This window comes from Schistocerca cancellata, chromosome 7, assembly GCF_023864275.1.
Source record: "Schistocerca cancellata isolate TAMUIC-IGC-003103 chromosome 7, iqSchCanc2.1, whole genome shotgun sequence".
Classification (NCBI taxonomy): Eukaryota; Metazoa; Arthropoda; class Insecta; order Orthoptera; family Acrididae; genus Schistocerca; species Schistocerca cancellata.
In genome coordinates, this window is record NC_064632.1 from 447,017,885 (window position 1) to 447,039,098 (window position 21,214).

The window sequence follows — 21,214 nt, forward strand, 5'->3', positions numbered from 1 at the left end:
TAGTTCAAAATATTATCTACTCACTCCCCACTAAAAGCCTCAGTCGTTTGTAATGGAAACTTTCGAATATCCGTTATACATAAATGATCTGGTGGACAGGGTAAGCAACAGTTTGGGGCTGTTTGCTGATGATGCTGTAGCCTATGGGAAGGTGTCGTCGTTGAGTGACGTAGGACTATACAAGATGCTTTAGGCAAAATTGATGTGATGGATAAGAGCTTGCTCTGAACCTAGAAAAATGTAAGTTAATGCAGATGTTCGAATGCGGTACTAATAGTGTGGTCCCTGACAAAGACAAGTCGATTAAATATCTAGATTAACGTTGCAAGGCGATATGAAATGGAATGAGCATTTAAGAATTGTAGAAGGGAAGACATCGACATCGGTTTATTAGGAGAATTTTGGAAAAGTGTGCTTCAACTGTAAATGAGGCCGCATGTAGGACAGTACTACGACCCATTCCTGACTACTGTTCAAGTATTTGGGATGCGCACCAGGTCAGATTAAATGAAGACATCGAAGCAATTCAGAGGTGGGCTGCTAGATGTGTTACCGGTATGTTCGAACAACAAAATGGTTCAAATGGCTCTGAGCACTGTGGGACTTAAGATCTGAGGTCACCAGTTCCCTAGAACTTAGAACTACTTAAACCTTACTAACCTAAGGACATCACACACATCCATGCCCGAGGCAGGATTCGAACCTGCGACCATAGCGGTCACGCGGCTCCAGACTGTAGCGCCTAGAACCGCTCGACCACACCGGCAGGCTTCGAACAACACGCAAGTGTTACTGAGATGCTTCAGAAACTCAAATGGGAACCACTGGAGGGAAAATGACATTCTTTTCGAGGAACACTACGGAGAAAATTTAGAAAACCGGAACGATTCTACTGCCGCCAACGTACATTTCGCGTAAGGACCGTAAAGATAAGCTTAGAGAGATTAGGGCTCTTACGGAGGCGCATAGACGGTCGTTTCTCCCTCGCCCTACTTGCAAGGGGAACAGAAAAGGAAGTGACTAGCAGTGGTAGAGAGTACCCTCCGCCACGCACCGTACGGTGGCTTTCGGAGTATATAATGGTTCAAATGGCTCTGAGCGCTATGGGACTCAACTTCTGAGCTCATTAGTCCCCTAGAACTTAGAACTAGCTAAACCTAACTAACATAGGGCCATCACACACATCCATGCCCGAGGCAGGATTCGAACCTGCGACCGTAGCGGTCTCGCGGTTCCAGACTGCAGCGCCTAGAACCGCACGGCCACTTCGGCCGGCTAGTATATAATGTAGGTGTGTTTATTTTTGTTAGAGTGTAGTTTCACCCATGTCAGTTTTTATTACTAATTACGGCAGATGCTGTATACAGATTTTGCACCTGGGCACATTTGGGGGAGGACGGGGCCCTCTCAGCCAAGTGACCACTTTCGTCGCTCGTGCCTCAATCCGACACCGGGGACGAGCTGAAAACTGCTAGGAGTCCGTCGGCACCAGCCACGGACGCGAGTGAGACTTTCAACGACGCAACGGAATCCCTGGGATGAGAGCGAGGAGATGTGGGAACGGCGCGGCCGCCCTCCGCTCTCCGCTGTGTACCGAGTCGCGGGTCGGCTGGTGCCCGCGGGCCGTGCCTCGGCTGAGTGACGCGGCTCCCCACGCGGTAAAGCACGGCGCCGCCTAACGACGCTAATTACCCGCGCGCGCGCCGCCAATAAATAAATATTTTAATTAGCGGCGGCGACTTGAAAGGCCGGCCCGCGCAGTGCGCGTGCGCAGTAACTTGCCGGCCGGCCCCTCAGCTATCGTGGCGGCCGGGTTCGCGGGCCCGCGGCCGCCAGATCATGCTTTGTACTGTACGCTCTCGTCCCTAAAGCCAGCGCGCGGCAGCTCGCCTATGCTGGCCGGTAACCTGGTCCCAGCCAACACGCCCGTTCTCGGTTCACGAATATCCTGTTCCAGATCCGATGGCAGAAGAACCAACGTATGTTCCTCAGTAGAAAAGGCTCTGGGCACTATGGGGCTTAACATCTGAGGCCATCAGTCCCCTAGAACTTAGAACTACTTAAACCTAACTGACCTAAGGACATCACAAACATCCATACCCGAGGCAGGATTCGAACCTGCGACAGTAGCGGTCGCGTGGTTCCAAATTGAAGCGCCTAGAACAGCTCTGCCAAACCGGCCGGCTCCTCAGTAGAAATCTACCTATAACTGATCTTCTGCGGTACCACATTCTCCTCGGTTGTTATTAAACAGACATCAGTACACATCATACCTAACATAGTTATCGAAATCTTCCAGTCACTTACGTATAATAACTTGTCTTGACAGTTTCACATTTCTTTTCTAGACGACGAACCACAATGTTTCTGAATTACGTACATCTGTGGTGCCTGTTCTTTCGGACATGTCCGAAAGAAGCCTGTTCTTTCGGACATGTCCGAAAGAAGCCTGTTCTTTCGGACATGTCCGAAAGAACAGGCACGGTGCTGATCTAGCAGACATTATGATTTGCGATACAAAGGAATTACATACAGTGGCTGCGAACGGACTCTGATTGAAATCAGTGGTGGAAGTTGAAAATTTGTGCCAGACTGGTATTCGAGACCGTCACTACATTGGTGGTGTGTGGATAAGTTGAGAATTTGAATTTGACGTGAGGCGTGCTAAGGTATATACAGGGTGGTTCAATGAACGTGACCGGGCCAAATATCTCACGAAATAAGCGTCAAAAGAGAAAACTACTAACAACGAAACTTGTCTAGCTTGAAGGGGGAAACCAGATGGCGCTATGGTTGGCCCGCTAGATGGCGCTGCCTTAGGTCAAACGGATATCAACTGCGTGTTTTTTAAACAGGAACCCCCATTTTTATTACATATTCGTGTAGTACTTAAAGAAATATGAATGTTTTACTTGGACCACTTTTCTCACTTTGTGATAGATGGCGCTGTAATAGTCACAAACATATGGCACACAATTTTAGACGAACAGTTGGTAACAGGTAGGTTTTTTAAATTAAAATGCAGAACGTAGGTACGTTTCAACATTTTATTTCGGTTGTTCCAATGGGATACATGTACCTTTCTGAACTTATCATTTCTGAGAACGCATGCTGTTACAGCGCTGTAAATACATTAATGTAATAAATGCTCAAAATGATGTCCGTCAACCTCAATGCATTTGGCAATACGTGTAACGACATTCCTATCAACAGCGAGTAGTTCGCCTTCCGTAATGTTCGCACATGCATTGACAATGCGCTGACGCATGTTGTCAGGCGCTGTCGGTGGATCGTGATAGCAGATATCCTACAACTTACCCCACAGAAGGAAATCCGGGGACGTCAGATCCGGTGAACGTGCGGGCCGCGTTATGGTGCTTCGACGACCAATCCACCTGTCATGAAATACACTCCTGGAAATTGAAATAAGAACACCGTGAATTCATTGTCCCAGGAAGGGGAAACTTTTTTGACACATTCCTGGGGTCAGATACATCACATGATCACACTGACAGAACCACAGGCACATAGACACAAGCAACAGAGCATGCACAATGTCGGCACTAGTACAGTGTACATCCACCTTTCGCAGCAATGCAGGCTGCTATTCTCCCATGGAGACGATCGTAGAGATGCTGGATGTAGTCCTGTGGAACGGCTTGCCATGCCATTTCCACCTGGCGCCTCCGTTGGACCAGCGTTCGTGCTGGACGTGCAGACCGCGTGAGACGACGCTTCATCCAGTCTCAAACATGCTCAATGGGGGACAGATCCGGAGATCTTGCTGGCCAGGGTAGTTGACTTACACCTTCTAGAGCACGTTGGGTGGCACGGGATATATGCGGACGTGCATTGTCCTGTTGGAACAGCAAGTTCCCTTGCCGGTCTAGGGATGGTAGAACGATGGGTTCGATGACGGTTTGGATGTACCGTGCACTATTCAGTGTCCCCTCGACGATCACCAGTGGTGTACGGCCAGTGTAGGAGATCGCTCCCCACACCATGATGCCGGGTGTTGGCCCTGTGTGCCTCGGTCGTATGCAGTCCTGATTGTGGCGCTCACCTGCACGGCGCCAAACACGCATACGACCATCATTGGCACCAAGGCAGAAGCGACTCTCATCGCTGAAGACGACACGTCTCCATTCGTCCCTCCATTCACGCCTGTCGCGACACCACTGGAGGCGGGCTGCACGATGTTGGGGCGTGAGCGGAAGACGGCCTAACGGTGTGCGGGACCGTAGTCGAGCATCATGGAGGCGGTTGCGAATGGTCCTCGCCGATACCCCAGGAGCAACAGTGTCCCTAATTTGCTGGGAAGTGGCGGTGCGGTCCCCTACGGCACTGCGTAGGATCCTACGGTCTTGGCGTGCATCCGTGCGTCGCTGCGGTCCGGTCCCAGGTCGACGGGCACGTGCACCTTCCGCCGACCACTGGCGACAATATCGATGTACTGTGGAGACCTCACGCCCCACGTGTTGAGCAATTCGGCGGTACGTCCACCCGGCCTCCCGCATGCCCACTATACGCCCTCGCTCAAAGTCCGTCAACTGCACATACGGTTCACGTCCACGCTGTCGCGGCATGCTACCAGTGTTAAAGACTGCGATGGAGCTCCGTATGCCACGGCAAACTGGCTGACACTGACGGCGGCGGTGCACAAATGCTGCGCAGCTAGCGCCATTCGACGGCCAACACCGCGGTTCCTGGTGTGTCCGCTGTGCCGTGCGTGTGATCATTGCTTGTACAGCCCTCTCGCAGTGTCCGGAGCAAGTATGGTGGGTCTGACACACCGGTGTTAATGTGTTCTTTTTTCCATTTCCAGGAGTGTATGCTATTCATTACCGCTTCAACCGCACGCAGGCTATGTGACGGATTCCGTCATGTTGGAAGTTCATCGCCATTCTGTCACGCAGTGAAACATCTTCTAGTAATATCGGTAGAACATTACGTAGAAGATCAGCATACATTGCACCACTTAGGTTGTCATCGATGAAATGGGGGCCAATTATCCTTCCTCTCATAATGCCGCACCATACATTAACCCGCCAAGGTCGCTGATGTTCCATTTGCCGCAACCATCGTGGATTTTCCGTTGCTCAATAGTGCATATTAAGCCGGTTTACGTTACCGCTTTTGGTGAGTGACGCTTCGTCGCTAAATAGAACGCGTGCAAAAAATCTGTCATCGTCCCGAAATTTCTCTTGTGCCCAGTGGCAGAACTGTACACGACGGTAAAAGTCGTCGCCACGCAATTCGTGGTGCCTAGAAATATGGCACGGGTGCAGTCGATGTTGATGTAGCATTCTCAACACCGACGTTTTTGAGATTCCCGATTCTCGCGCAGTTTGTCTGCTACTGACGTGCGGATTAGCCGCGACAGCAGCTAAAACAGCTACTTGGGCATCATCATTTGCTGCAGGTCGTGGCTGACGTTTCACATATGGCTGAACACTTCCTGTTTCCTCAAATAACGTAACTGTCCGATGAACGGCCGGGACACTTGGAATATGTCCTCCACGATACCGAGCAGCATACGTAGCACACGCCCGTTGGGCATTTTGATCACAATAGCCATACATCAACACGATATCGACCTCTTCCGCAATTGGTAAACGGTCCCTTTTAACACGGGTAATGTATCACGAAGCAAACACCGTTCAAATGGTTCAAATGGCTCTGAGCACTATGGGACTTAACTTGTAAGTAGGCTGTTTATGTTTTCTTATTGGCAACGTTACGTAGCGTTCTGTATGAAAATCATGGCTGTGCTGTGTGCAGTCTGTGGCTAGTTTGCATTGTTGTCTGCCGTTGTAGTGTTGGGCAGCGGCAGCTGGATGTGAACAGCGCGTAGTGTTGCGCAGTTGGAGGTGAGCCGCCAGCAGTGGTGGATGTGTGGAAGGAAATGGCGGAGTTTTGAAATTACATATATTATGACTTTTGATGATATTAAGGTAAATACATTGTTTGTTTTCTATTAAAATCTTTCATTTGCTAACTATCCCTATCAGAAGTTAGTGCCTTCCGTAGCTTGAATCTTTTATTTAGCTGGCAGTAGTGGCGCTCGCTGTATTGCAGTAGTTCGAGTAAGAAAGATTTTTGGTGAGGTAAGTGATTTGTGAAACGTATAGGTTAATGTTAGTCAGGGCCATTCTTTTGTAGGGATTTTTGAAAGTCAGATTGCGTTGCCCTAAAAATATTGTGTCAGTTTAAGCACAGTCGTGTATAATTGTTCTAAGGGGACGTTACAAACTGCCGGCCGGAGTGGTCGAGCGGTTCTGGGCGCTACAGTTTGGAACCGCGCGAGCGCTACGGTCGCAGGTTCGAATCCTGCCTCGGGCATGGATGTGTGTGATGTCCTTAGGTTAGTTAGGTTTAAGTAGTTCTAAGTTCTAGGGGACTGATGACCTGAGAAGTTAAGTCCCATAGTGCTCAGAGCCATTTGAACCATTTTTTTCGTTACAAACTTCTAAGGTCATCAGTCCCCTAGAACTTAGAACTACTTAAACCTAACTAACCTAAGGATATACACACATCCATGCCCGAGGTAGGATTTGAACCTGCGACCGTAGCGGTCAGGCGGTTCAAGACTGTAGCGCCTAGAACCGCGCGGCCACCCTGGCCGGCCGCTAATACCGTCCGCACTGGCGGAATGTTAACTGATACCACGTACTAATACGTTTGTGACTATTACAGCGCCATTTATCACAAAGCGAAAAAAGTGGCCCAACTAAAACATTCATATTTATTTACGTACTACACGAATATGTAAAAAAAATGGGGGTTCCTATTGAAAAAAAAAAACGCAGTTGATATCCGTTTGACCTTTGGAAGCGCCATGTAGCGGGTGAACCATAGCGCCATCTGGTTTCCCCCTTCAAGCTAGACGAGTTTCGTTCTTTGCAATTTTTTCGTTTGATGCCGGCCTCGGTGGCCGTGCGGTTCTAGGCGCTTCAGTCCGGAACTGCGGGACTGCTACGGTCGCAGGTTCGAATCCTGCCACGGGTATGGATGTCTGTGATGTCCTTAGGTTAGTTAGGTTTAAGTAGTTCTAAGTTCAAGGGGACTGATGACCTAAGATGTTAAGTCCCATAGTGCTCAGAGCCATTTGAACCAATTTTTTGTTTGATGCTTATTTCGTGAGTTATTTGGTCCGGTCACGATCAATGGACAACCCTGTATTTGCAATGACCAATGTGTCCGGATGGGTTCGTGGTGAGAGCATCTGCCTACTAAGAAGTCTGCATTAGGCAGTTGCCCGGATGAGACCTAACTGCGGGTGCGCGTGGAAGACAAAGTGTTTACACGGCTGATACTCGAGCGTGTTGTCGTCTGAATCGATCGGCATGGCACACAATTATAGAAAGATTATGCACCACTTTACGTTTGGCAACGACCATAAGAGGCCCAAAGCTCTTAAAATAGAGCGTTTTTTGGGGGAAGAAGTTCGTCTACCTGCTACAGACCTAGTTGGGTACACCTATCCGTTGTGAGCAGCACAGTGTACATAAGATGACCGATGAAGCTGCCAGTGAGAGAAGTACCACTGCTGTTGGGCTTTAAATTTCGACACTCTGATGGCGATATAGCGATGTAACAGTATTTCCTTCAGGTTTGGGAGTGAGGGTCATTCCGATCTCTGAACTGCCGTTTAGGGTGCCAGAATCGATGTTTATAGAATCGCTGCGACCGTATGGAACGTTCAGTCGTACGGCTGAACGCTGGGCGAGTTTTAGCACCCGCCCCGTGCAAAACAGCGTTCAACAGGTGCGGATCGTCCTTAACAAAATATCCTTCCATATTTATATATTGGAGGATGTGGAGCAATTCTGATTTATGGTGGCCAGCCGCGGACATGTTATGGTTGTGGTGGAGAAGGACATATCCGCTAGGAGTGCATACAACGGTGCGTCATTCAACTTTCACGTAGAGAAGCGTCGCAGCGAGAAGTTCCCACGCAACTGCGTGGCTGGCGGACACACGTCCAGATCGTCTGCTTATACCAGCCTCTCAAAACTCTGGCATCTCTCTCTCTCTACATCCACCACTGCTGGCGGCTCACCTCCAACTGCCCAACGCTACGCGCTGTTCACATCCAACTGCCCAACTACACAAGCGAATAATCCAACAATGAGTCCAAGCAGCCACAGACTGCACACGGCACAGTCAGTGATTTTCATACAGAGCGCTACGTGGCGTTACCAACATAAAAACCTAAATAGCCTTCTTACAACCTCACTAGTAGCACGCGCCGTAGAAGTGGAGGTCGAGACTGTGCCGGCAGCTACGGACCAACGAGCGTCTGATAAAGAACGTGATGAGTCGCCTATGGTGGCAGAGGACAGGGCGCGCAAAGCGCCGAAGGGTAGCAAAAAGCGTCGCCATAGCTCGGGTGACACGACCTCCCCTAGGGGACGCGTCAGTTATCTGAGCTGAAGATACGACAGATACGGGACACGTGCCTTTAGAGGACGTTGAAAGGATTCCTCCAGATGGTGACAGGATGTCCTGCGTTTCAGTTGGTCCCTCTTCATTGATACCGACTGACCCAGTACGCCGAGCGGGGTGCCGTGCGGTTTGAGACGCCTTTTCACGATTCACGCGGCTTCCCCCGTCGGAGGTTCCAGTCATCCCTCGGGCATGGGTGTGTGTGTTGTCCTGAACATAAGTTAGTTTAAGTTAGATTAAGTAGTACGTAAGCCTGCGGACCGATGATCTCAGCATTTTAGTCCCATAGTCGTTACCACAAATTTCCAAACTGACCCAGTACTGCCGACGGAGGAGTCAGCAACAGAGTTCCGGCAACGACATCGAAATGCAGCAGAGGTTTTTTCTGGGATTGATGACCAATGTCGAATGGGTACCGGAATTGGCACCCCCACTTGATGACGGCTCACTTACAGGACGCACACCACAGAACGAAAACAACGGAGGAACCCTCAGACCACAAATAGTGGATTAAAGCGTTTGGAGTTTATAGTGACATGGCATGAGCATGACGACGACAAAGGACAAAGTATATAAGGTGGGAACAGTGAACGTTAACACCGCATGACCGCTTGCAAAAATGCAGCTTTTCCGTGACATGATTTAGGGCACAGATGTGGATATTCTGCTGGTGCAGGAAACCTGTAATGCTGCCTTTCCCGACGTGCGTGTTTAAAACACTTACCTAGGTCGACTCTAGACGTAGGACGTGGCACGGCCGTATTAGTCAGGAAAGAGATTCCGGTGTGTGTGTCCTCGGTCCGCGATATGGCGATGGCCGTGAACGGCATTCGTATTGTCAACATCTATGCACTTCCGGATTTGACAATCGACGGGCTCGCGCGCAGTTCTGCTCGGAGAACATTACGCCCCTATTAAACGGCAGATATGATCACATCTTGGTAGGTGGGGACTTTATTTGTGTTCTCACACCGAATTTTTTTCCTGGTAAGCACTGAAAGGTCTCTGCTGGATTCCTTTTATGTTAATTTCTTAAATCTGTTGTCATTTACGGCATAAATTCCTCTTCAAAATTTACTGTGGCGTTTCTGACTATCTGGGAGGAGACTGAGTAGTGGAACGTGTTACTTTTACACATAAACAAGAACGATCTGTCACACTACTACACTTTAAAACACAGTTTATATGTAATTCATGTCACACAGTCTCATACGGAACCTACATCCACTTCCTTTTATATACTGTATATGATAAGATACTGTCATCCCCCTTCCCTGCTGTGTGAGAGGATGAATGACCAAATGTATTTCTAGTTGCATGCTTGAGGGTAGCAGACAAGCCTGTCTGCTAGAGAACAGTAGGACCAACGTCGGAACAGGTAGCTACGCTTTCTAAAAGCAAAGAGGTTTCTATCCTTAGTATGGTCCTGTCCGTCCCTTGTCATGTTGGTATAGGAAGCTGCCCCTCTGGCCACTTCCGTTTGTATTTGTGAGCCACCCTCAGGAAGGGACCAGATCAGTCTGTCCACGGCGAGCGTCTGAAGTGGTAAGATCTCCGGCTAAATGCGTGTCTGCTAAGTCCGTAGGACAATGGATTTCTTAAGTTCAGCCTAACTGAAAATTTAATCACCTTTATTTCAGGTTTAGCTCTAAAATATCTAATGTTATCTTAAATTGCATCGCAGTGTAATTCGAGTGTGAAGTTTAGAATATATTCCGGTAGTTGCTTTGTCACTACTTTGTGAGTAAAGTGGAACCACGTGTTGATCAGTAACTCTAACTAGCATCATCAATCTTCAATGCGAATGTGCGTGAGATTATAACGTCTCGTCTTGACAATATTTTTCAATATAGCAACTTTTCTTTATGTTCAACCCACGTGGGGTGAACTTTGTGAGACCAGTACCACGTGCTTATACAATTATTTGACCCATCAGGTTAATAGTAAGACGATAGTAACCAGTTCGAGGTTTTTCTTTTGTAAATTGCTTTTCGATCTAATTTATTTTTAATTATCAAAATTATTGTGGAGTTACACTCTTTGTGTAAACCAAGTTGACCACGTGAAGCATGTGGTGTATTCATCAAAGTAGCCCTCAGCTATTCTTTTCGGGAAGATTTCACAGAGAGTTAGTATGAATTTAGTATACCAGTGTGTGGTAATTACATGACGGACAGGATTGTGCTACGAACGTAACTTCTTTGGGTGAAAATTGAATCGGTTGGTTGTGGTTAATTTCCTCTTGCATATGTTTCAACGTTCTTCGTGTGTTATTTTATGAATGCAGTGTTGTATGGCTGCATATTTGATGTATTCCGTAAGATTACAATCTCACATTTTCACAATCCTAAATAAGGCACCAGCTTAGTTATGAATCGAGTTTAATATGCTGAAATTTCAATGATCAATGTTAAAATAAATTTCCAAATATAAACTGATTTATTTCTTTTTATTTAAATTCTCTTTTTTATATACATATCATCGGTTGTCGTATGACTATTAAAAGATTATAATTAATGTTAGTCTGGTTGGGGATTTGGTAAGCTAGACTGGATACCTGGTGAAACAGTTTCTCAGTAATGCAAGGTTAACTTCCCCAGACAGCTCACAGCTTTTAACCCGCTTTTATTGTCTATCAGCACCGCTTACACCACAAAATAAAGCAACAACGTTACAGCACTGCATTCTATCTGTCGAGATATGACACTAATCGATACGGGGGTAAAGATCCATGGGTAGCTTGAGAACTACACGTGTTTTACTAGCCACTCGGCTAGGAGACTGGATCGGATTTATGTTTCTGACGAATGACGAGATCATGTGTTGGCTGCTAGCCCACAGATTTTACGTATCACTTTGCGTATTTATGCACGTTAAGCCTTCCACAGCAGCAGATATGGTGGAGCCGTAGTTCGTGGAAACTTAATTCATCCTTATTAGTGGATACCGAATGTTTCCAGCGGATCGAAGAAGCATGGCAGACATGCATTCAACGTCTCTCGATGCACCGTACAGTTCTTTAATGGTGGCTGGAATGTGCAAAACCGGCGATACGAAGAGGCATGGTAAGGCAAGGAAAAAGCGAGGTGGCTCCGAGATACACTTGAATATTACTATATGGTGTCTGTGACCTGTCCTCCAGGGCCTTATCGCCCGAGCGTCGAGCGGAAGTCCATCGCATTCAGGCGTGCATTTTATCGATCACGAGACGTCGACTGGAGGGACTCTCGATCCGTGCTCGGTGTTTGGACAATGTCGATGCATCTTGTGTCCAGGGGACAAGCGCATAATGGCCAGACTTTGATCACAGTGCCCCATGATAGTGATGATCCGCCCTTGACGTCACAACAGGACATTGCTGCTGGGTTTCTGGAGCATTACCCCCTCCGATTCACCGAGACACCGACGAACGATAGGATAGGAGCAGACGTTTTGCAATATATGCAAACGGGGGTGGCTGTTACGGATGCAGAGACATTGTTTGAAATCCTAACGGAAGATGACATACGGATCGCACTCATGAAAGGTGCGGAGCAAAACTCCCCTGCACCAGATGGATTGACATTCGAATTTTATAGTGAATTTGCAGATCTAATGATGACCCAATGGGTGTTGTGTATAATGCGTTATTGCGCCCTGACACGGACGTCCCATCGCATGTCATGGCGGGAATACTTATACCCTTACCGAAATTGGCAGGGAGGGGCAGCACCCGTCAATTTCGACCGCTCACGATGCTCAATACTGACTACAAGATCTTTGCGCGAATGTTGACGGCAAGGTTCAAGACTGTAATATCGAAGACATTACCACCAGACCAGGCTTGTCTAGGGGTTCGGAGCAACATCCATACCGTGACATCATTGGCCTGATGGAAGCATGACGCATGCGAGCGGCCTTCGTATCAGTGGATTTTGATCAGCCTTTGGCAGGATCAGGCATCATTTCCTTGACTCAACCATGCGACGCACGGTGGCCGTTTTACCCATTTAGTAATATTGCAATTAATTTAATACCTTCAGCTGCTGACGGGCGTTGATATATGTCAACGGGGACAGGTGAAAATCTGTGCCCCGACCGGGACTCGAATCCGGGATTTTCTGCTTACATGGCAGATGTTGTATCCATCTTAGCCACCGATGGCACAGAGGATAGTGCGACTGCAGGGACTATCTCGCGCACACCTCCCGCGAGACCCACATTCTCATCTTGTATGTCCACACACTACATTCGTAGTGCCCCACCCCAACACACTCATTACTCGTGGAAGACCTTCTTACCATGTCTCGTAAGAGATCGGGGAACATGAGTGCATCCACATTGAAGAAGAAGGTCATGGCCGGTATTGCCAGAACTACACTCCTGGAAATTGAAATAAGAACGCCGTGAATTCATTGTCCCAGGAAGGGGAAACTTTATTGACACATTCCTGGGGTCAGATACATCACATGATCACACTGACAGAACCACAGGCACATAGACACAGGCAACAGAGCTTGCACAATGTCGGCACTAGTACAGTGTATATCCACCTTTCGCAGCAATGCAGGCTGCTATTCTCCCATGGAGACGATCGTAGAGATGCTGGATGTAGTCCTGTGGAACGGCTTGCCATGCCATTTCCACCTGGCGCCTCAGTTGGACCAGCGTTCGTGCTGGACGTGCAGACCGCGTGAGACGACGCTTCATCCAGTCCCAAACATGCTCAATGGGGGACAGATCCGGAGATCTTGCTGGCCAGGGTAGTTGACTTACACATTCTAGAGCACGTTGGGTGGCACGGGATACATGCGGACGTGCATTGTCCTGTTGGAACAGCAAGTTCCCTTGCCGGTCTAGGAATGGTAGAACGATGGGTTCGATGACGGTTTGGATGTACCGTGCACTATTCAGTGTCGCCTCGACGATCACCAGTGGTGTACGGCCAGTGTAGGAGATCGCTCCCCACACAATGATGCCGGGTGTTGGCCCTGTGTGCCTCGGTCGTATGCAGTCCTGATTGTGGCGCTCACCTGCACGGCGCCAAATACGCATACGACCATCATTGGCACCAAGCCAGAAGCGACTCTCATCGCTGAAGACGACATGTCTCCATTCGTCCCTCCATTCACGCCTGTCGCGACACCACTGGAGGCGGGCTGCACGATGTTGGGGCGTGAGCGGAAGACGGCCTAACGGTGTGCGGGACCGTAGCCCAGCATCATGGAGGCGGTTGCGAATGGTCCTCGCCGATACCCCAGGAGCAACAGTGTCCCTAATTTGCTGGGAAGTGGCGGTGCGGTCCCCTACGGCACTGCGTAGGATCCTACGGTCTTGGCGTGCATCCGTGCGTCGCTGCGGTCCGGTCCCAGGTCGACGGGCACGTGCACCTTCCGCCGACCACTGGCGACAACATCGATGTACTGTGGAGATCTCACGCCCCACGTGTTGAGCAATTCGGCGGTACGTCCACCCGGCCTCCCGCATGCCCACTATACGCCCTCGCTCAAAGTCCGTCAACTGCACATACGGTTCACGTCCACGCTGTCGCGGCATGCTACCAGTGTTAAAGACTGCGATGGAGCTCCGTATGCCACGGCAAACTGGCTGACACTGACGGCGGCGGTGCACAAATGCTGCGCAGCTAGCGCCATTCGACGGCCAACACCGCGATTCCTGGTGTGTCCGCTGTGCCGTGCGTGTGATCATTGCTTGTACAGCCCTCTCGCAGTGTCCGGAGCAAGTATGGTGGGTCTGACACACCGGTGTCAATGTGTTCTTTTTTCCATTTCCAGGAGTGTATATACACTCCTGGAAATTGAAATAAGAACACCGTGAATTCATTGTCCCAGGAAGGGGAAACTTTATTGACACATTCCTGGGGTCAGATACATCACATGATTACACTGACAGAACCACAGGCACATAGACACAGGCAACAGAGCATGCACAATGTCGGCATTAGTACAGTGTATATCCACCTTTCGCAGCAATGCAGGCTGCTATTCTCCCATGGAGACGATCGTAGAGATGCTGGATGTAGTCCTGTGGAACGGCTTGCCATGCCATTTCCACCTGGCGCCTCAGTTGGACCAGCGTTCGTGCTGGATGTGCAGACCGCGTGAGACGACGCTTCATCCAGTCCCAAACATGCTCAATGGGGGACAGATCCGGAGATCTTGCTGGCCAGGGTAGTTGACTTACACCTTCTAGAGCACGTTGGGTGGCACGGGATACATGCGGACGTGCATTGTCCTGTTGGAACAGCAAGTTCCCTTGCCGGTCTAGGAATGGTAGAACGATGGGTTCGATGACGGTTTGGATGTACCGTGCACTATTCAGTGTCGCCTCGACGATCACCAGTGGTGTACGGCCAATGTAGGAGATCGCTCCCCACACCATGATGCCTGGTGTTGGCCCTGCGTGCCTAGGTCGTATGCAGTCCTGATTGTGGCGCTCACCTGCACGGCGCCAAACACGCATACGACCATCATTGGCACCAAGCCAGAAGCGACTCTCATCGCTGAAGACGACACGTCTCCATTCGTCCCTCCATTCACGCCTGTCGCGACACCACTGGAGGCGGGCTGCACGATGTTGGGGCGTGAGCGGAAGACGGCCTAACGGTGTGCGGGACCGTAGCCCAGCTTCATGGAGACGGTTGCGAATGGTCCTCGCCGATACCCCAGGAGCAACAGTGTCCCTAATTTGCTGGGAAGTGGCGGTGCGGTCCCCTACGGCACTGCGTAGGATCCTACGGTCTTGGCGTGCATCCGTGCGTCGCTGCGGTCCGGTCCCAGGTCGACGGGCACGTGCACCTTCCGCCGACCACTGGCGACAACATCGATGTACTGTGGAGATCTCACGCCCCACGTGTTGAGCAATTCGGCGGTACGTCCACCCGGCCTCCCGCATGCCCACTATACGCCCTCGCTCAAAGTCCGTCAACTGCACATACGGTTCACGTCCACGCTGTCGCGGCATGCTACCAGTGTTAAAGACTGCGATGGAGCTCCGTATGCCACGGCAAACTGGCTGACACTGACGGCGGCGGTGCACAAATGCTGCGCAGCTAGCGCCATTCGACGGCCAACACCGCGGTTCCTGGTGTGTCCGCTGTGCCGTGCGTGTGATCATTGCTTGTACAGCCCTCTCGCAGTGTCCGGAGCAAGTATGGTGGGTCTGACACACCGGTGTCAATGTGTTCTTTTTTCCATTTCCAGGAGTGTACTTATATGGATATGGTGTCTGTTCTTTCGGACATTCTTAGGGACACTGCTTAGAGACACTCCTATAAGGTGATCGTATACTCAGTCGTAATACGCTTTGTCTGGGAAATCGTGGTGTACGTATTTTCATTTATTAAGATTATTTGGTTGTTTCATTGTACTCTATACGCCTCCTATGTTCATACCTATAATAGACACCGTATCCATGTGTCCCAGGAGGAATGGTAAGTATTCACGGACAAGGCGGAACGTTCATTCAAGGCAAATAAGTCTACCAAACATTGGCTCCAAAATGCATACCTTAAAAGCTATGAGCTCTTCTTCGTTCTTAGATACTGTGAAACAAATCTCTTCCATTGCGAGCTCTTTGCTTTCCATATTCTGAGAGGCGGTAGTATGGACCAAACAAGAGAAAATGTCCAGCTAACATGGCCTCTAAAATGCATACCTTAACGAGCATTTCATCTTCGCTACTGTGAAATATATCTCTTCTAATGAATAAATGCTCATAGCTCTTAAGGTATGCTTTTTAGAGACTGTGCTTACTGCACTTTTTTGTTTCGAATGATCGTTCCTGTCATATCCCTGAATATGATCATTCCTCCTGGGACTACTTAAGAGTTGATGACAGGAAGTCGCCGATGTAACGCTAGACGACGCAAATAGGATAGGAATACATGTGATATATCACGCACATAGCGAAATCTGAGAAAAAAGCGATAAATCGAGATGCCCTTCCCTCCTCTTAGCGCAGGTTGTGTGACAAGGGCATCCGACGACAGCAGTGAAATACTTCTGTAGTATGAGCTTAATAGTACCACAATACAGACTCCAGTCGCGGATGGCTAGTGTTTCCACACAACGGCACCTTACTTCAAATTCTCATCAGAGTGTTTGTTTTCCATGGTAACGTAAAATATCCTCCATAAATCTTAAATTCGTCAATAAATGTAGCCTGATCGATACAGTGAACATTTACATTCCCTCCTCGTAGTTTTGTTTCGTGCCGAAAGTTTCGAAGAGTTGCTTACGGGATCATTGTTTATACCGAGTCACGTTTGTGGTTTCGGACTACCTCATATATTTGTGCCTCGAGTCATGAATATTTGATTGCGCGCCACGTGCTCCATGTAAGTCTTTGTCTCCGCTCAGAGAGGACAAGAATGCCCTAGATGATTGTTAGGATCCGCACGTTATAGAGTAGCGCGCGCTTCCACTGATTGTTCCCCAAACGGGCGCCATTGTCCGCTCTGCCGGGCCTGGTTCCCAGGAGCAGCCGCTACCTGGAAAGCAGCAGGATCTGTATGCCGCCGCGGGCGCTGTTGCTCTTCAAGGAAGTCGTCACACCGCGTAATACAGACATCGTGTGAATGGCTACACCCCTCGTGTTGGAGCCACGCTGCTGCTCGTGAGTGACGTAGTAGGCTCAGGCACAGACTTGTGTTATTCCGTTCAGTTGATAGATAACGCGAGTAGCCTCGCAAACACTAGGTCTACAACATGTCTGTCTGGAAGGAAATCTTGACTAAGGGGAGGGACCGCATTTTGAAATGGTTTGCAGCTATTGTGACTAATCATAAGACTGCTCTGCAAAGAAAATGGTTCAAATGGCTCTGAGCACTATGGGACTTAACATCTGAGGTCATCAGTCCCCTAGAACTTAGAACTACTTAAACCTAACCAACCTAAAGACATCACACACATCCATGCCCGAGGCAGGATTCGAACCTGCGACAGTAGCGGTCGCGCGGTTCCAGACTCAAGCCCCTAGAACCGCTCGGCCACACCGGCCGGCTCTACAAAGAAACAAAGTCGTTGTAGTGAGATGTGAACAGATCTACGTTTAGGGAAATTTTTTCAGAGCAAAGTAACTCTCGTTCCTTCGCCAGAGGCACAATATTAATACAGCATGTGGACCATATTGTTTTAGACCACCAACAAATATACAGGGTGAAAAGTGTTGAAACCGACAAACTCTGGGAGGTTGTAGGGGACATCAAAACAAATATTTTTCCCTAATGTCATTTTTTCCTATGAGGAATATTTAAACTGGTAGAGGAAGATTTCTCTGGCCGCAAATTAATTAAACCAACAAACACTTTTTCATTTTTTATGACCAAGAGACAACACAGTATCGCAACCCAATTTCAATTACAGTAGATTTTCAAAAATGCCTCCATTGATACGTAAACAAAGGTTACACCATCGGATCATGTTCTGTCTGACACAGGTAAAAATCCCAGGCGTATCCTGAATTGTACCTGCTGCTGCTACTATCCGGGCAACCAGATCCTCTTCTGACGCAACAGGAGTTGCGTAAACAGGGTTGCGCATGTAGCCCCACACAAAAAAGTCCAGAGGGGACATATCTGGGGATCGAGCAGGCCATGGTACAGGACCACCTCTGCCAATCCACGTTTCTGGGAACCGTCGGTCCCGGAATCGACGCACACGACGACCGAAACGTGCTGGCGCCCCGTCATGTTGGAACCACATGCGTTGTATGGAAGGGAGCGGGACGTCTTCCAGCAATTCTGGCAAATCTCTGGCGAGAAAATTGTAAGTGCCTGCCATTTAATAGTATAAGTAACAGATACGGCCCAGTTTAACAGGCCCGAACAACACCGACCGACACATTAACGAAGAACCGCACTGATTGAAGGATCCCGCTCCACATGCTGCAAGACCGCTTCCTCAAATTGCAGCGTTCTTACCGTGCGACGGCGTCCCTGTCTAGGTAATCTGCTAAATGACCCGGTCTCACGCAGACGTTGGTACACAGCAGCAAAGGTCTTATGATGCGAGATACGACGATTAGGATTTTGTTGTTGATAAACCCGCTGTGCAGCTCGTCCGTTGTGGTGCGCTACGTAGTACGCACCAACCATGTCAGTGTACTCACTCCAGGTGTATCGCTCCATTAGTAAACAGAGACAATGCACTACTACGCTGGTGGACAGCAGTTGCCTACAACTGAAGAGCGTAATACGTCCTCTAACAACTGAAGATCATGATACGGCCTCTAACAACTGACGAGCGTAGTACGGCCTCCACCGGATTAAATAATCCTCATAGGAAAAAATGACATTAGGGAAAAATATTTGTTTTGATGTCCCCTACAACCTCCCAGAGTTTGTCGGTTTAAATACTTTTCACCCTATATTCTGGAGACGTGTCAGATGTACAGGGGAGAGGCAAAATAATGTGAACAGTGGCAGTAACGGGATGGTTGTGTTCGACGGTCAACAACGCAGCTAAGGCACGTGTTGTGACGGACTGTGCATGTTCAATACGGACTAGCTATCAGTACAGATTGTTTACGAGTAGTGCAAACATCGTATTTGCATTCAGAGGCTGAGATAGACGTGCAATGAAAGACCTAACAGAGTTCCAAAGGGGGCAGATTGTGGGGGCCTGATTAGCTGGAGCAACAGCAACCAAGACAGCCAATTTATTGAATGTTTCAAGAGCAACTGTTTCAACAGTCATGACAGCCTACACAAAATAAGGAAGGGAATCATCGCGTAAACGTAATAGTGGGCGCAATCAAAACTAAATGACAGAGACCGTCGTACGCTAACACGAATTGTATCAAAACAACACAAAATTACGGCGGCTAAAGTGACTGCAGAGCTCAATAGCCATCTTCGAGACCCAATATCTATTGACAATGTTTGTTGAGAACTACATAAAGCGAATACTCATGAACGAGCTGCTATACCGAAACCATAGTGACGACAACGAATGCAAACAAGTGTAAAACATAGTGTCAGGAGCATAAATCCTGGACGGCTGGTCAGTGGAAACACGTCATAAGGTCCGACGAGTCAGCGTTTTTGTTCTTTCCAACATCGGGTTGGGTTTACATCTGGAGAACGCAGAAAGAAACCTACAATCCTGATTGCTTGATACCAACGGTTAAGCGTAGAGGTGGAAGTGTGACGGTGAGGACAGCCATGTCATGGTATTCTTCTGGTCCCATCATTACTCTCAAAGGTGGTGTTGCAGCCAACGAATATGTCAACATTTTAGGTGATCTGGTGCACCCCATGATTCAAGTGTCGTTTCCCAACAATGATGCCATATTTCAGGACGATAATGCACCCATTCACACGGCCAGGACTGTATAATCGTGATATGAGGAGCATGCAACTGAGCTGCAGCGTCTTCCCTGACCAGCACAGTCCCAGGACTTGAACATTATCGAACCCTGGTGGGCGGTATTGGAGTGCTGACTCTGTAGCAGATTTCCGCCTTTCTCGTCACTACAGAAGTCAGATGAGTTCTGATCTAAGAGTAGCATAACATTACACTGGAGACTATATAATCATTATATGGCAATATTCCAAGAAGAATCGCAACTGTATTTCGGGCGAATGGGAGTCCAACTCCTTACTAATAAACCATTCCTAAGAAAGTACAGGTGTTCACATTATTTTGTCTATCCTCTGTATGTTGCTACAAAAGACGGAGAAGGGAAAAATGGTAATGAAGAGACTTAAAGCTTGTGACGGTTGCTCGCCACCTTATGAAAGAGTCTTGTGGTGCCTGGAGCTGAGAGGGTTATCTGCTTGAAACCTGGAAGCAAGTACTGCTACTTGGGTAGACTTTCTCATGAAGATGGATGGAAGTACAAGCAGGTTGTTTGGACCTTTGAAACAAAGAGGAGAGTCCTGTATGTCGTGAATATCCACAAAACATAACAATCTTAATAAGCTGACTTCTGAGGAGGCTAGGCAAAATTTGGTGTAACAAGTGGAACCATTCACAAAAATTATTGATTCTTATTGCTATAGCTGAACTGAACTGAATGAATAAATTTGTAACTGAACACTAAAAAAAAGTAGCTGAGTTCGCTAACGTACTCCTGCGCGGTGGTTTTCGACTCACAAGTAAGCCGATTCTGTTATATGATACCCTAACTGTCGACCTCTCCACAGATGGAACAACGCAACGTTGTAAAAAAGAACTTATGTAAAAACGATCTGTGAAACAAATGATCCTAGCTTCTTTCGTGAGGGGTAGCTTCTTCTCCAGTCTTGCCTCCAGCGTAGACGCATGCTTCGAGAGGAAGTGCGGTATTTTTTCATGTTTGTGCCTTTTGTGACAATATATTTGTTAAACTTTAAAATGTTCCTGTTAAGAATATGTTGACATATCTACCTCGTCCTAACCCGTATTTCCCTGTTTCAGCATCAATGAGACGACGCAATGTGAACGTCTTGATAAGATGATGAAACTGATCGGCCGCCATTGTATCAGCCTTTATGCAGATTTGCATGATCAGTCATAGAACCTACCTTCATTATCTTTTCATGGTTTACGAGGAACGATTACAATTTGTCGTACGCATTTTTATGTACTCTAGCATTGGCGATACATACCTTTGTTATCGGTACACGAACTAGCATTTTCCTGTTAATGACCGACCACGAAAACCAACTACGCCGATCATTTCATTTTCTTTAACACAATGTCTCGTCTTGCTTATAGTAAATTCCTGCTCTTATCAATTCCGTTAGTAAATATTTGTAATAGTGAACTCTGTACTGGAAGCA

The 21,214-nt window shown here is 48.2% G+C and overlaps 1 pseudogene; it reads left to right on the forward strand.

Moving 5' to 3' along the window:
- LOC126092822 (60S ribosomal protein L13a-like) overlaps positions 1–20,456 on the forward strand; it is a 154,341-nt pseudogene extending 133,885 nt beyond the window's left edge.
- Positions 20,457–21,214: the final 758 nt, after the last annotated feature.